Raw genomic sequence first — 7,023 nt, forward strand, 5'->3', positions numbered from 1 at the left:
CTCTCTCTCTCTCTCTCTCTCTCTCTCTCTCTCTCTCTCTCTCTCTCTCTCTCTCTCTCTCTCTCTCTCTCTGTCTCTCTCACTGTGGCGTCATTTCCGGCTGACACCGGTATTGTGCAGACTACATTGTCCCCGCGTGTATTCAATGAGACGGCCCGCGGCAACTAACCGTCAGGGGGGCCAAGGGACAACCAGAGAAACTGCATGCAACTAGAGCTCTCCTTCCTCTCCCTCACCCTCTCATTCTCTCCCCCTCTCCTCCTCTAGTCTACCTCGCTGCTTCGCCTCGTAAGCGAACGAGCTTCCTTGGAACAATGAATTGTTCTGGAAGATGTCATTGTCCGATCGCTCGCGGGCTCTGTCGCGTTTCGCACAGTAAACTCTCGCAGCCCTCCAACCACCCAAACCACCCTCTCGCGCGATCGTCGTCCGAGCCGTATCTTGCACACAGTCGTTAACCCTTCGTTGTACATCTTAATTCCCCCGGTTTATCGATCGGCAACAACGGCAAATATTACACTGATTTAGCGAGGAGATCGGGCAAAGGAAAAGTCCGGGCCATGGTAGCTCGCGAGCAATTTCAGGAATTCATATCTGGCTCGTCTCTATTGGTAGCACGGTACGTTCGTGTTTCTTTTTTTTTTTTTTTTGCTCTTTTGTCCATCGGGGTGGATATTAAAAATAGCGCGTCTTTTTACGAGAACGTGAAATGAAGGGACAAAGGGAGTTTGACACGGGGGGGGGGGGGGGGCAGAAAAATTGTTCTGTCGGAAATTTGCAAAGTTGATTGAATAATTTAATTAAAATTTCCTGATACATTTTTTACATAATTTTATATTACTGTTTAAAACTTTCAAGGATAATGAAATGAGTTTGGTTAACTCCGACCGTGTGAGCAATAGTCTTTCACTAACAATCAATAACATTTCATTTTGCAATGTCTACCATCTACTATATATAATACGTCAAAAGTTTCACGATAATTTAAAATTATAGAAAAAAGTGAATACGTCCGCACATATATAAGGATTTTTTATTATATATAAATAAAAATTAATGAAACTTTTTTATCATATTCTATGTTAGAGTTTTCCTAGTCGCCAGAGTTGAAATACATTCGCCACAGTTTTATTTAAAAGAAGAGGAAACGATATCTCTTTTGAATTCGAGTTACCAGTACAAGTGCAGGGAAAATTTAATGTTCACTTGTACGCTTGGAAAGATAACTCCGGGAAGTTCAGAGCACCCGTCGGGGCAACTTTTATTTCCGATTCCACAATTATACTCCACACTCTATATTCCATGTAGGGTCGCCACTCATGCTTCAATGTTCACGGCTCTTATCGCGGCAAAAGATTCAATGCGCGGTAAGTTCGACGAGATGATTTCATTGCGGGTACCGGCCCGATATGGTCTGTTACACAGGCTGAATAGACTCGATTATATCAATGGTTGGCGTAAAATTCGAACCACCGCGATAACGACGAGTTTTTATTCGCTGCCACATCCGAGAGAGACTTCGATCAGAAGGGTGAGCATATAATACCGCGAATAACGAATTCAACGTTGTTTGTACTTTAACGTGAAAAAAAAGAGTACACGGCGAACATGTGTAAAATTTTCATTTTCATCGAAACTCTCTGCCTGTGGGAACTCCAGAAGTTAAATTTCCAATCTTTCGCCATTATTGTGCTGTTGTTGGTCGTACTATTGTCGCCAATGTTTGAATATTTGAAACGTCCCTGGTATCGAATAACGTACAGCGTCTGCGTGAATTCTAAGAAGATCGATAAAATGTTCTTTTTTAAAAATTGAGAACGCGGTTACCAGCGGAAATTCAAAAAAAAAAAGAAAAAGAAAAGAGAACTCAATTTTCATTTCAAAAGTTCGAACAGAAATCACTATTCTAATTTTATACGAAATCAATTCAAATACTAATGTTATTAATTACCTTGAATAAGCTTCGAAAAAAAAAAACAACAGAAGAATTCGAAAACTAACAACTAAATCCAAACGTAGACAGTATGAAAAATTTCCACTCTTCGTTCAAACGGTTGGCAACAGCCAGTTTCCCGAGCATTCTACATCCTTCGTAATTGAAACTTCCGTTGCCGCACACGGATAAGCAAGGGACACGTGTCTTTAATACGGTCTGATACGCGTTCAGACGTTGGCTGGAACGCGGAGATTCAAATACCGGGAGAAACATAGGAGGCAGGCAGTAATATTTCGTTTTCGTCGACGGAGCGAGTCCGCGAATTAGTGCTCGACTCGATGGGAAGTAATATTGTCCGAGCAGCGTGCCACGGGGTCCTGTTTCAACCACTTGGTCTCCTTTAAACAACGGGCTCTACGCCAAAACTGCCAATCCTATCCGGACCGAGTCAGCTCGGAGATTTCTGAGGAGTTCTCTGTATTCGCGTCACGGTTCCCGGTTAAATCCAAAGATATACGTATATACGCGGAGAAAATGAATTCCCGCGCTGTATCGTCGAACATACACGATGCTTACCGGCTGATAATGAATTTTTACGATTCGAGACAACGTGTCTCTAGTATTTCACGTACGTACGCTTCTTCCATCTACCTGAAGTGTCACGAGATTGACAAATCACGGTGTAAATTGAATGAAATTAATTGTGAAAATGTAAAATATGAATAGATTTGTCAAATTGTTCTAGCTTTCACTGAGAAGATAATATTGAGAATAGCGAAAAATATACTGAATTGACAAACGATACAAGTAAAAAGATATAAACTTGAATTCTCGATACGTATCGGAGCGCTACGTTTCAAAACGAAAAGTCAGACGTAAAAAAATCCGGAAACAAGAAAAAAAAACAGAAATGGAAGCCACAAAATAGAACGAGATACTCGTTTGGAACATTTTTCTCTTTCGATCGCATCATTTCAGTTATTTCGAAACTATCACGCGATCCTGGTTCGAGCAATAATTCAGCTGCCCGCGTAGCTACACGTCCGTGCCACTAAAAACTGACGTGATACAAATTGAACTTGCGTGGCCTACATAAATCATCTCCGTCTTTCTTCCTACAGAGCGAATTCTCTTTGGTCCTGCCCTGCAGTTAAAAACTAACATTTATACCTTACACGAAATGCATGTTCGATTTAAAAAAAAAGAAGAGAAGAAAGAAATTATCACACGGCCATAAAACTAATCTACAAAAATGTAAATCTATTTATGAAAAACTATAAGGGAAAATATAAGGGAATATATTTCCCTTTTTCTATTGAAGCCACAATAATTTTTGAAACACATTATATAATATAAAACAGCAAAAAAAAAATTAATAAAATCGTTGTTACAAAATAACAATAAAAATTAGTAAAATCTTATTCACCAAAACAAATCAGGAACATATTTCCACGATTCTAGTGGAAACAGTATTTAAACGCAACACTATTTAAAAAAACGCAATCGTTTATTATCGCAACACTAACTCGAAAAATAATGGAAACAACCGCAACAGAGAAATAACACTAATTCATAACATGAATTCAGTAAAGAGTATTATTATTCACGATTAGCAAATATAAATATAGTTAAAAGTTAACATTTTTCTGAAATAAAATAAAAACCGACAAATTCCAATATTATTTTATAAGCAATTTATAGTAAAGAAAATGATAAAAGCAATCGCGATATCTTCGAATTCGCAATACTAAAGCAAACGCGATCGTGATTATACCGTAACGCTGTAATGCAAACTGAAATCAACATCCATTCGCAACTCTAATTCACAACGCGAGACCTTGATTACATCGCAACTCGAATACAAACCGTAATTAATATCTCGAAACATAAACAATAAAAAACCGTGCCCGATATGCAGGTAAGCCAACATCGGTCAGAAAGAAAAAAATATTAGACTACAAATACTAAAAGTGAGCATAGTGACAAAGTAGTGACAAGAATAACTTCCCATCCAGAGGATGATAAGCCATTTGTTGTAGTCCTTTTCTATGGCAGTTTGCCGAGCTTCTTCTTTTCTTCGGGCGTGATGCCCGCTAAAACTCTCATCTAGGCACTTCTAAGTTTTTCTAATCGCAAAACAAAAAGTAACTGATAAAGAAATAAATCGCAAAAGCTGACTCAATTGCACATGGACAACCATAGATCATAATGATCGTTATCCGCTCGTATGTGCACGCTCGAGCAACATACAAACGTTCGTTTCGAAATCTATTCGCGACCACGAACGCGATAACAAATTTGAAAGATCAGAGGACAAAACTAAAGACGAGTAGCCCCACTCGCGCCGATTTCACTATCGACTTTTTAAATTAGATTTCCCGAGACAAGTTGAACAACGCGCCTATCCTACCTGCTTATAATTAATACACACACATACTAGAAAGTAAACTACCTATTCGTATTCAGCCGTTCTATATTTAGAAAATGGCAAAAGCAACACACTCACTCCATGGTTTTCATACATATACCGAGACGCAAGGACCTAGAGAAAGCGTCCCGGGACGCCTCCAACACCTGAGCTTCGCATACAACTTTCACACTCTAATTTTACGTACCATTTGCCTGAAATCGACTGATGAAAGCTAGCGATCATTATGTAAAACATGATAAGTACATATGCATTTCGACTTTAATTAAATATATATCAATTTCAATTTCAATTAAATATTCATGGTCGTGTTGTATAAATATTCATAATCGTGTGAATATATTATCTGAAGATAACGATATTACTAAAATAGTTGGTACGGTGGTATTTGATATCGTTATTGTATGCTTTTACAACAACAAAATCGATTAATATTTCGAAATTATTATTGAGAAATCATCGAAATTATTAGCTGAAATAATAGCAAAAACGACGCAATTCCACAATCTAATCACACAAACATAATGTGGAAAATACGTCGTGCACAATACATTAACGTATCATCAATCACTGAGAAGTTATTGAACTTATATAAATTATAATCATCATGCTCGCAATGAACATGGAAAAGATTAAATCTGAAAATCCTGAGATAATTAAAATATCCTAAAAAGATAATTAGTACATTTGCTTTGTATTTAACGGGATAATATTCCTTGATGTTGTATTTTCTCATTTTATTTGAATTTTCAATGACTCTACAATTTAATTCAATAATTTAATCATTATTTGGGATTAATGAAATCCCATGTTTGAATAAAAGAAGACAATAACAAATATATTATTGAAAAAGAGATTAAGATATTATTTCAGCAGAAATGATATGAAATTCAATATACAATAATAGACTCTAATAATAAGCGATAGAAATATCATCAGACGATTCCTTCATTAAAGCACATCTTTAAAAATAGAGGAATAAAGTTTAAAATCATTGCTTTAATTCTGAAATCTATCTGTCGCGTAATGTCTTCTTGCATGTGAAATTTAATACATCCTTCAACGGATACAATTGAATTTTAATACTTTAATTCTATTGAAATTGTACTGAACATGAAAGTAAAATAATTTAATTTTATTAAATTTATATTATTTTATTAAATAATATTCATTGTAACGAAAATCGGAGAATATCCAACTTCTCTGGTACAATATACTTAAACAGAATTAATGTAACATTTATCATTTATTCAAATATTCATATTTCATTTATTCATCTTTGCAAATAATTATATTATATAATTAAATTTTACAAATAATTATGATGAATACACTTCAAGATTTTCAACATGTTTCAATATGTTAACTCTTTATATTGTAATATTATATTAGTATTGTACTCATTTTAATTATTAATGCACTATTATTAACATCCAAAAACGCGATCTGCAAGAAGACCTATCCTGAACTATGTATGAATAAATATAGACAAAGAAATGTTACTACTCACAGGTATAATAAATACCCGCGGTCACTATGCTCGTCAAAAGTTCTATGTAATACAACCAATCACCCGTGTCGATTCGGACCTTTCATCCTACGACATGACTGGGTGATCGGAGGGAACATAAATATATACGACTCACAGGATAGATGTGAAGAACGTTATCTCCAATGCTGCACTGGAGCAAGAAAAGTATCGTGAAGACCCTCATCAAATAGATACCACCGAGAATCTCATGGTGGAAAAGAACGCCGTGAAAAATTTCTTAAAAAACATAAAACATTTTGTTTCTAAAGACATAATGTTATTTGTGAAAATCTAAATATTAATAATGATAAAAATTGGGACTAAATTGAAGTATTTTTATTTTATTAATTATAATTTTACATTCGATTTCAATAGAAAGAGAAATTAAAATAGAATTTAAACAACATGCTAAGGTACTTACATTTTTTAGCTTTTAAAGCATCATAAGATTCATGGTGGATTAGGGGAAGTGGAGACTTCTGCAACAAAACATTAAACGTTAGAATTTATATTTAACAGCAAAGAAAAATCTTAAGCTGGAGATAATGAAAAATTCTTACAATCTTGGCTTTAAAGCCACCGTTCGATTTTCCCCCAAAGATGCTGTGAAGCGTCTGTAAGAAACGTCAAACATTTTACTCTGTTGTTAAATTTGAAAAAATTGAATAAATTGAGATATATAAAACTACTTACGATCTTAATTTTCTGGAGAGACTTTATCCTCTTGAGCACTGATTCTAATACCGAAAACGAATATTGAACAAGAAAAAATACAAAAAAAGAAAAATAAAAGACTATGAACGCACTCGTTTAAGTAATAATTGACGGTCTCACTGACTCTAATTCCGCAAATTACAATTTAAATAAATTAATAACTTAATTTAATGAGAACCATTTTGCTCAGGAAAGTATTAAAATACTGCGCAACAAACACTGACTCTACTGACCGCATTGCGCGCGATCATTAAAATTTTCTGAAAAGAGAGTTGATTAGGGGAGAGCAGAGGATACATTCATTTAGAAAATACTACTATTTTTCTACAACATAATAAAGAAACTTGAATATATATTAAAGATATTAGTTGTAAATTATAAAATATTTTTTAATACTGAATACTGTAAATGAAA

General features: G+C 35.0%; 1 long non-coding RNA gene across 1 annotated transcript; it reads right to left on the reverse strand.

Annotated features, from left to right (window-relative positions):
• Positions 1 to 5,948: 5,948 nt before the first annotated feature.
• On the reverse strand, positions 5,949 to 6,823 carry LOC122527472. The gene is made up of 4 exons (XR_006306349.1): positions 6,589 to 6,823; positions 6,456 to 6,509; positions 6,317 to 6,374; positions 5,949 to 6,132 (listed from the first exon to the last, which is right to left on the reverse strand). It is a non-coding gene; the product is annotated as an uncharacterized LOC122527472 (long non-coding RNA).
• Between the last annotated feature and the right edge of the window lie 200 nt (positions 6,824 to 7,023).

The sequence above is a fragment of the Frieseomelitta varia genome, unplaced genomic scaffold (genome assembly GCF_011392965.1).
Source record: "Frieseomelitta varia isolate USP_RPSP 00005682 unplaced genomic scaffold, Fvar_1.2 scaffold_220, whole genome shotgun sequence".
Lineage (NCBI taxonomy): Eukaryota > Metazoa > Arthropoda > Insecta > Hymenoptera > Apidae > Frieseomelitta > Frieseomelitta varia.